The sequence below is a fragment of the Rhinopithecus bieti genome, unplaced genomic scaffold (assembly GCF_001698545.2).
Source record: "Rhinopithecus bieti isolate Rb0 unplaced genomic scaffold, ASM169854v2 scaffold_4658, whole genome shotgun sequence".
NCBI lineage: Eukaryota > Metazoa > Chordata > Mammalia > Primates > Cercopithecidae > Rhinopithecus > Rhinopithecus bieti.
Genome location: NW_016804523.1, coordinates 1325222 through 1335221, shown reverse-complemented (window position 1 = coordinate 1335221; position 10000 = coordinate 1325222). Strand labels below are relative to the sequence as shown.

At 42.3% G+C, this 10000-nt stretch overlaps 1 protein-coding gene across 8 annotated transcripts in view; it reads left to right on the top strand.

The window, feature by feature from the left end:
* PLCB4 (phospholipase C beta 4) overlaps positions 1-10000 on the top strand; it is a 425441-nt gene that overhangs the window by 81023 nt on the left and 334418 nt on the right. The window contains exon 1 of one of the 8 annotated variants that reach the window (XM_017868894.1): positions 1460-1481. The exons of the other annotated variants lie outside the window; for them this stretch is intronic. The gene's annotated coding sequence lies outside the window, so the exon portion shown is untranslated. Of the gene's footprint in view, positions 1-1459; positions 1482-10000 lie in introns of those variants that run through there. 8 annotated transcript variants of the gene reach the window in all.

Below are 10000 nucleotides of genomic sequence, written 5' to 3'. Positions count from 1 at the left end.
ATAGAGGTTCAACCCAGAATTGGGGTCTAAGGCTAGGGGAGAATCTGATTAGGGAATCATACTTGGAGGTCTATGGTAAAATAGGTTGTGGGAAATAGGGGTTAGACAAAGTTAAATAGACTTCTCTATTGTGGGGCTTCTAGATCCTTAACGGCATTAATGTATGTTAAGGTGTGTAGGATGTCATCAACTTGTTTCACGACTAAGGAACCTTTGTTCTATAAATAGTCATTACGGTCTGGCTAAGGACTAGTATTCCAAGGAACATGTACCCATTTCCTTTTGCCACAATAGTGCTGCATAATAAGCAACCACAAAACCACAGTGGAATAGAATAATACATATATATTTAGCCTGTAAGTTTCGGGGAGTTTAGCTGCTCAATGCTTGACTGATTTCAGCTGATCTCATTCATGTCTCTGTGCTCAGCTGTGGGGTGGGCAGGCAGCTCTGGGTTTATTCATATGTCTAGGGGCTCAGCTAGCTGTTAGCTGATCTAGGATGGCGTAGCTAACATCTATGCTAGATCAGGGTGACTCACCTCTGCTATATATGTGTCTCATCCTAAGATGCTAGACCTAGCATATACTCCTGGCTATAGCAGAGGAGCAAGGATGAGAGCAAACTCAGTTGTGCAAGCACTTTTCAAGCCTTTCTTTGTATCATGTGTGCTAATATTTCCATTGGCCAAAGGAAGTCACACAGCCAATTCTAGAGTGGGATGACACCACAAAGTTACATAGCAGAGGCTGTGGTTACAGGGAGGGAGCACCGTGTTCTTTTTGCAGTCAGACTATCCTAGATCCCAACTTAGAAATTGCTGGATGAGATCACAGTCAGTTGAGAAAGGAATGAGGTCAGACTTTTCTGCATGCCATCGCCACAGACTGTACTTTTGATTCTGATAAGCAGCCTCACAAGTAGATGTCTGTGCCATGTCAAGGAAGAGAGTTCATCTGGGTCTGCACAGGTCCTTTTTGTCTTTCTATGGAATTATTTCATTGAGGACTGAAAGGATTGTGGACATCATCTAGTTGTAGTTGCATCGTGTTGGCAATCATGAAGGAAACAGTCCTAGAGAGGTTAATTGGGCTCCTTCAATCCAAACAGCTATCTGGAAGCAAATCTGGGCCTTGAACCCAGATCCTCAAGCCAATTGAGTTTTAATTACATCAAAGAAGCTTTGTTGTGGGGTGGAAGGGACTGAAATCTTTATATAGGAACAAATCACATTCCTCCTGGAGGGAATGAAATATAAATGATTTTTAAAATAGGAAGAATAGAGAGTAGTCATGCCTTGTTAGATGTCTCACAAAGGGCAAAGGGTGAGGATAGTTAAGCATTGAGTGATTGCTGAATACTGTGACTGGAGATCCCTGATAATAGAGTTTTGTTTTCATTTTTTTTTTCTCCTCTGTCTCTTCCCTCCCCCCAGGAATTTCTCCTGCATCAGGGAAGTCAACAGAGGACTTCTGAGCAGAGTAAGAATTTGTATTCCAGCTCCTTCTTTATCAAACAGAAGATACAATTGTGAAGGCAGACCCAGCCTTCTAGAATAGCTGACACATTAACCCCTAACTTTGCCGACAGTGATAGGGAACAATTTGTGCTACATAAGTAAAATTTTGATAATGAAATCCTAACCGTTTAGCACTGTCAAATTAGCTGTTTTCATGATGGAAATATTTTCGGTCTATCAGATGTGTTTCCCTGATTTAATAAACAGAATAATTGAAACTTCCAGCCTCAACCTTTTAGACATCAGTTACTGAACTGTGCCTAATACAGGAACATGCCTTGTAAAGAGCCATGTAAGTGTAAGGTGTTGTTATTGTTATTGTTTGCTTGGGTTTCTGGAGTATGTGGGCCACTTGGCTCTAAACTATTGCTTTAGACAGATCTGCTTTTTAAATTATTGTATTCCTTGTTTGTTTTCAGAGGGTTCCCTTGCCCTCTGGCCTCCAGGTAGGTGTAGCCAACAGGAAGCACTGGTGGAAAACTGGAGGGCCAGAAGAGAGAGAGGTCAGGGTGTCTTTCTCTGCCTCTCTGCTTTCTTTGGTATCTCTAGGAACATGTGTGTCTCTTCCATGTGTCTCTTCCAATCAGCTCTCACCAGACACCCCTTTTCTCCACAGCAGCCTGTTCTCCACAGCTGTTGCCCTGGTGTCTGTCAGGTGGCTCCAGGCTCTGGGCTCTGATAATGTCACATCCTTCCATTATCCCACCTGTTAGGGAAGATAGCAGCTGTCCTCAGTTGCTAGTCTCTGGGCTGCCTCACTGTCCCTCTGTGGTCTGTCAATCATTCTATCACATCTGTAATAAGTCACCTGATTTGAAAGACCTAGAGTGGTTTCTGTTTTCTGGTTGATTTTGACTAATAACAGTTTATTGAATTTGCCTTATCTTGCAACCCTTATTTCCCTCCTGATTTGCTTCTTGCAATGTACTATGCAGACGACATCCATGTTATGCAGTTTATTTCATTAGACATAACAATGGAAACTCTTTTAAGTAATAGAGCAGAGTGGTTTTCAGCCTGCGCTCTGGTGTTAGAATGTTTGTGTCCTAGTGCTGGCTATGCTACTCATTGGCTGTGTGACTCTGGGCAAGCTTCTTAACCTGAGACTGACTTTTTTCATCTAAAAAAATGAAAGTAATTTCAGTACCTAAGTTGTCTCAATTTGAGTTTCCTGGGAAGCAAACTCCCAACTGGAGATTAGTGTGCAGAGGTTTATTCTCAAATACTTTTGAGATTAACAACATCTGTGCAGGGGAAAGGACGAATTCAGGACTGGGCAGAGGGAGAAGTTGAACTGCGGTGCAATCTTAACAGGAGCCTTAGTCAACCTTCTGAAGCAGGTTGGATCCTTATTCACTGATGTTGATGACTGGGGGCAGTTGACCATGAATGGAACAGCTTCCTCCAGCTGAGGGAATTTTCCAGAGAGGACAGACAGTTGAGGGCATTCTGCCTGCATCACTCACAGTAGCAAGGAATCAATTCTTCAGTCCCGAAGCAGTGTCTGGGCATCACATCACAGTGTCCATTACCCATCTCCAGGTGTGTAATGTGAAAGATAAATACAGTAATTAAACCATAAGAAATGCCTTGCTAGGTGCATAGCACTTGGTGAATGCTCAACAGTATTAGTTAACATTATTGATGAATTAAATATAGAAGTTTCAGTTAGTGGACTTTATGATATCTGGTGCAGCTATTCTGAGAGTTTTGACTGATTTCTTCTCCATAACCCAGTCCTAAAGAGTTGAGGAAAAGCAGAGTAAGTGGTCTGGGATAAATAGGGTTCCATGATTTGTATACACATACTGTCATGCACATTTGTACTTTCATATTACTTTTAATATGGTGTCTTTAAATATGGCTTACCCATAGGTTCTTGTATCTCTATTCCTTAAGGTATTCAAGGTATTTAGCATCAAATTTGGCACAAATCAATGCAGCTTCCATTTTTTGAATACTTACTATGTAGCTATGGTGCTAAACATGCATCATCTCATCTGTTCTCAGGATGATTCTAAGATGCTGAAATTCCTGTTTTAGGAGGAGGTCTGAGGTCAGTGAGGTTAGGTGACCTGCCCCAGGTCACCCAGCCAAGAAGTGGCAGAGAAATTCTCCTGCTAGGGCTGCCAGATTAACTGCGAGCCTATGCTTTTCACTACACATTTGGACGATTTAAGCAGCAGTAGGGGAAACCTTCTCCTCCGAAAATAACTCTAGCAAAGTGTAGGTGTTGTTTTGGTAGAAACATTTCAGCTGTTGCCATAAAAATCTTCCCCCAAATGGCTTTGTGAGAGCAAAGCTGTGCAGGCTCTGCTTGTGTTTATGATGGGAGCCTTATGGCTTAGCCACAACACAAATGATTTGTTTTCCTGGCCTTGTTGGCAAAGTGATTTAATTTCTGGATTTCCCTGAGGAAAAAATCTAAACAAATACAGTGGGCCCTCCATATCTGCCAGTTCTGCATCCATGGATTCAACTAATCTCAGATAGATAATATTCAGAAAGTTTAACAATACAACAATAAAAATAGTATCAATAAAAATACAGTATAACAAATATTTATGTAGCATTTACATTGTCTTAGGTATTATAAGTACTCTAGTGATGATTTCAAGTATATGGGAGGATGTGCATAGGTTATATACAAATACTATCCCATTTTATATAAGGGACTTGAGCATCTGTGCGTTTTGGTACCTGTAGGGGATCCTTGAACCAGTCCCTTACAGATACTGACTGATGGCTGGTATGGTTTGGCTGTGTCCCCATCCAAAGCTCAACTGAATTGTATCTCCCAGAATTCCCATATGTTGTGGGAGGGACCCAGGGGGAGGTAATTAAATCATGGGAGACGGTCTTTGCCTTGTTATTCTCATGATAGTGAGTAAGTCTCATGAAATCTGATGGGTTTATCAGGGGTTTCCACTTTTGCTTCTTCCTCATTTTCTCTTGCCGCCACCATGTAAGAAGTGCCTTTCAACCTCCTGCCATGATTCTGAGGCCTTCCCAGCCATGTGGAACTGTAAGTCCAATTAAACCTTTTTTTCTTCCCAGTCTCGGATATGTCTTTATCAGCAATGTGAAAACAAACTAATCCAGTAAATTGGTACCAGTAGAGTGGGGTGTTGCTGAAAAGATACCCGAAAATATGGAAGTNCATATGTTGTGGGAGGGACCCAGGGGGAGGTAATTAAATCATGGGAGACGGTCTTTGCCTTGTTATTCTCATGATAGTGAGTAAGTCTCATGAAATCTGATGGGTTTATCAGGGGTTTCCACTTTTGCTTCTTCCTCATTTTCTCTTGCCGCCACCATGTAAGAAGTGCCTTTCAACCTCCTGCCATGATTCTGAGGCCTTCCCAGCCATGTGGAACTGTAAGTCCAATTAAACCTTTTTTTCTTCCCAGTCTCGGATATGTCTTTATCAGCAATGTGAAAACAAACTAATCCAGTAAATTGGTACCAGTAGAGTGGGGTGTTGCTGAAAAGATACCCGAAAATATGGAAGTGACTTTGGAACTGGGTGACAGACAGAGATTGGAACAGTTTGAAGGGCTCAGAAGAAGATAGGAAAATGTGGGAAAGTTTGGAACTTCCTAGAGACTTGTTGAATGGCTTTGTCCAAAATGCTGATAGTGATATAGACAATAAAATCCAGGCTGAGATGATCTCAGTTGGAGATAAGGAACTTGTTGGGAACTGGAGCAAAGGTGACTCTTACTATGTTTTAGCAAAGAGACTGGCAGCATTTTGCCCCTGCCCTAGAGATTTGTGGAACTTTGAACTTGAGAGAGATGATTTAGGAGGGTATCTGTGGAAGAAATTTCCAAGCAGCTGAGCATTTAAGAGGTGACTTGGATGCTGTTAAAGGCATTCTGTTTTATAAGGGAAGTGGAGCATAAAAGTTTGGAAAATTTGCAGCCTGACTATGTGACAGAAAAGAAAAACCCGTTTTCTGGGAAGAAATTCAAGCTGGCTGCAGAAATTTGAATAAGTAGCAAGGAGCCTAATATTAATCCCCAAGACCATGGAGAAAATGTCTCCAAGCCATGTCAGAGACCTTCACGGCAGCCCTTCCCGTCACAGACCCAGAGGTCTAGGAGGAAAAAAATGATTTCATGGACCGGGCCCAGGGTTCTCATATGGTGTACAGCTTAGGGACATAGTGCCCTGTGTCCAAGCTGCTCCAGCCATGGCTGAAAGGGACTAACATAGAGCTTGGGCAGTGGCTTCAGAGGGTAGAAGCCCTAAGCCTTGGCAGCTTTCATGTTGTGTTGAGCCTGCAGGTGCACAGAAGTCAAGAATTGAGGTTTGGGAACCACCACCTAGATTTCAGATGTATGGAAACACCTGGATGCCCAGGCAAAAGTTCGCTGCAGGGGCAGGGCCCTCATGGAGAACTTCTGTTAGGGCAGTGTGGAAGGGAAATGTGGGGTCAGTGTCCTCACACAGAGACCCTAGTGGAGCACTTCCTAGTGGAGTTCTGGGAAGAGGGTCACTATCCTCCAGACCCCAGAATGGTAGATCCACTGACAGCTTGCACCAGGTGCCTGGAAAAGTTGCAAACACTCAACACCAGCCCATGAAAGCATCCGGGAGGGAGGCTATACCCTGCAAAGCCATGGGGATGGAGCTGCCCAAAACCATGGGAACATATCTCTTGCATCAGTGTGACCTGGATGTGAGACCTGGAGTCAAAGGAGATCATTTTGGAGCTTTAACATTTCACAGGTCTGCTGGATTTCAGACTTGTAACCCCTTCGTTTTGGCCAATGCCTCCCATTTGGAACAGCTGTATTTACCTAATACTCGTACCCTCATGGTATCTAGGAAGTTACTAGCTTGCTTTTGATTTTACAGGCTCATAAGCAGAAGGGACTTGCCTTGTTTCAGATGAGACTTTGAACTGTGGACTTTAGGTTAATGCTGAAATGAGTTAAGACTTTGGGGGACTGTTGGGAAGGCATGATTGGGTTTGAAATGTAAGGACATGTGATTTGGAGGGGCCAAGGGTGGAATGATATGGTTTGCCTATGTCCCCATCCAAAACTCAACTTGAATTTTATCTCCCAGAATTCCCATGTCTTGTGGGAGGGTCCCGGGGGAGGTAATTAAATCATGGGGGTTGGTCTTTGCCATGTTATTCTTGTGATACTGAATACATCTTGAGATCTGATGGGTTTATCAGGGGTTTCCACTTTTGCTTCTTCCTCATTTTCTCTTGCTTCTGCCATGTAAGAAGTGCCTTTCAACCTCCCATCATGATTCTGAGGTCTCCCCAGCCATGTGGAACTGTAAGTCCAATTAAACCTTTTTTTCTTCCCAGTCTCAGATATGTCTTTATCATCAGCATGAAAACAAACTATTACAATGGCTGTAAATTTCTTTGTAATTGGATGTTTAAAGAGGAGCCACAAGGAAAAGTCACAGTGGGAAACCCAGGTATGTTTTTATTCAGTGAGTGATACAGTAAGGGGAGGAATAAGATGCATAGGTGAATTCACTCAGTGTTCTTTCTTCCTAGTATTTGGCTCTCCATTCTTCATCAGAAAATGATTATTATAATCAACCAAAATTTTGCAGACAAGGTGGGCATTTAGGTATGTAGGTGTTCAGCATTATTTTTGGAGAACAGAATAAATCCGGTCATTATTTCTTTTTATTGAAATAAAAGTAATGACTCCTTTTCTTTAGGAAAAAATAATTTTTCAAAATAGGGAACATGGTACTGATGAGAGGTTAGGGAGCTGCATGATATTCCAGTCAGATCAGGATCCCAGATTCCCATCTTTCTGGTCCACTATCCTGATCTTTCCATTTTCCATTGGTTACTTGGGCCAGTTTGGTTTAGGTCATCATGTCCACAGTGCACATGTACAGCAGGGAGGGATTAGAGAGAAGAAAGGAATCCTTTTAGTTGAGACATCTCCTGCCATTTTTGTCATCTTACTCTTAAGTTCCATATAACACTTTAAAAAATTTTTTCTTGGCCAGTATTTGGTTTCACGGTCACACCTCAGTGCAGGAAAGCCTGGGAAATGTAGTCTTTCGCTGGGCAACTGACTGAATAAAGTTGGGGCTGTCTTACTGATAATGGAGAGGAGAATGACTATTAAGTTATAACTGGCAGTTTCTGCTACATTTGGGATTGTAATACTAATGCTACAACCAAAAGTTTTGAAATGATGGAATTAACATTAAAAGGTGAATTTCGTTGGTGTGTGTTTCTCTAATGATGCTCAGTTGTCTTTGGCTGGTGTGCATAATGAACATGCACAACTCCTAAATCTGCTTCACTCTGGCCCCCTTTATTGGGGGAAACAATGTTTGGAGAAGCACACTTTATGTCATTCAACAGATATTGATCAGCTACCACGTATCATGCACTGTACCAGATCTTAGCAAAGTCTAGGAGCTACAACATTTTCCACACTTATTTGACCACCTCCCTCGCAACCCCCTCCTCCCCTCCCCTCCCTTCCCCTTTCCTCCCCTCCCCTTCCCTTCCCTCTCCTCCTCTTCCTTTCCCTTCCCTTCCCTTTTCTTTCCGCTTTTGGGGTAGAAGTGGTTTTTGGTTACACGGATGAATCATGTAGTGGTGAATTCTGAGATTTTAGTGCACCTATCACACAAGCAGTGTACGTCGTACTTAATATGTAGTTTTTTGCCCCTCGCCCCCTTCCCACCCTTCCCTTTCTGAGTCTCTAAAGTCCATTATATCACTCTGTATGCCTTTGCTTACTTATAGCTTAGCTCCCTCTTATAAGTGGTAGCATACAGTTTTTGATTTCGACTCCTGTGTTACTTGATTTAGAATAATGTCCTCCAGCTCCATCCAAGTTGCTGCAAAAGACATTATTTTGTTCCTTTTAATGGCTGAATGGTATTCCATGGTATATATGTACCACATTTTCTTTATCCATTCATTAGTTGATAGGCACTTAGGTTGGTTCCACATCTTTGCAATTGTGAATTGTGAAGACTCAATTCTACAGTGTCCCAGGGAGGAAAAGCTTAATTTGTATGGATGCTTGATTCTTTCTGAACCTTTTCTTTCTCTCTTTCCACAAACTCACGCAGTTAAAATTTCTGTTCATTGAACATGATGGCAGCTAGTTGATGGGATTAAATCAGTTGTCTTTACCTGCCTCAGTGTGTTGGGATCCTCAAAGCTCAGTGAAACCACCAGCTGGTGAATAAGACTTTTGAGTGGGTGGGTTTCCTGATCTCACTTGATGTTTTTTGGGACAACAGTGGTGCCCCATTTCCTTTGTGCTCTGTAGCTAAACTGCCAGGGAGTAAGACACGTGGCATAAACATAACCTAATAGACTATTCCTACCTCGTGCCCACTTCAGCTCTGTCTCACTTTTGTCAGGTGCCCCCAGAACACACAAGACAAATAAATACAATATGGACAGTAAGTTATAGTGAGGAGAGGGTGTTTTGAGACAGCCAATAGCAAACATCTTTTAAATGGAGACCCTCTCTTTATGGGTCAATATCCCTTGTCTTAGTCCATTAGATTCTTCCAGTCATACAGACTGAGCAATGTATGAATAAGCTATCAACACTTAAAAAATTATGATGGCCACTAAGAAGACCTTTTTCCTGTACACTTTCAGTGCTGCTTCAGTCATCTGCCATGGGTACTTTTGTTCTTCATCTCCATATTGTTTCTGGAAGTCCTGTGGGCAGCTCTTTAACATTGGGCATGTTACAACCTTTGGAAACATGCGGTCTCCTCATCCATAAAATGGGCATATAACAATACCTATCTCAGTGTATTCGAGAAGTCACGTACAGGTCATATATGACCATTACTCATAATATATGACACTGACATGGCACTAACTATGTGCTGGGTACAATTCTCAATAGGCTTATGAGGTGGGTGCTATTACAGTCCCATTCTTAGATGATGGAATTGAGGCACAGAAAGATTAAGTAACATGCCAGTGTTGCACAGACCTGAGATTTGCACCCAGGTAGCCTAGCACTGTGGACCTGTTTCATATTCATGCTGAAGGACTAACTGCCTCTGTAGGTGTGAGTACTGTACATGGAAAAATTAGAGAAGTAAAGGTCTAATTTTGACAGAATTGAGAGGGGAGGTGGCAATGACTTAGATTTTAGATATTAACTTTAGACTCTTAGTACATAGCTTGCTGTGGCAATTTACATGGCTATTTCTTTCAGGTACATTTGACATTCAAAAGCAATCAAATCGTATTATCTGTTCTTTGAGGGATTACTGGGCTCTGTGAATCTTGAAGGTTACATTTGCAATCAGCATTAATTTTATTGTTAACCGTTTTCCTTCATGTTGGTTACAGGGTTGTTTCCCTCCCTCCCTCCCTCCCTCACTTCCTCCCTTCCTTCCTTTGTTTCTTTTTTGAGATGGAGTCTCACTCTGTCACCCAGGCTGGAGTACAGTGGCCCAGTCTCAGCTCACTGCAACCTCTGCCTCCCGGGTTCA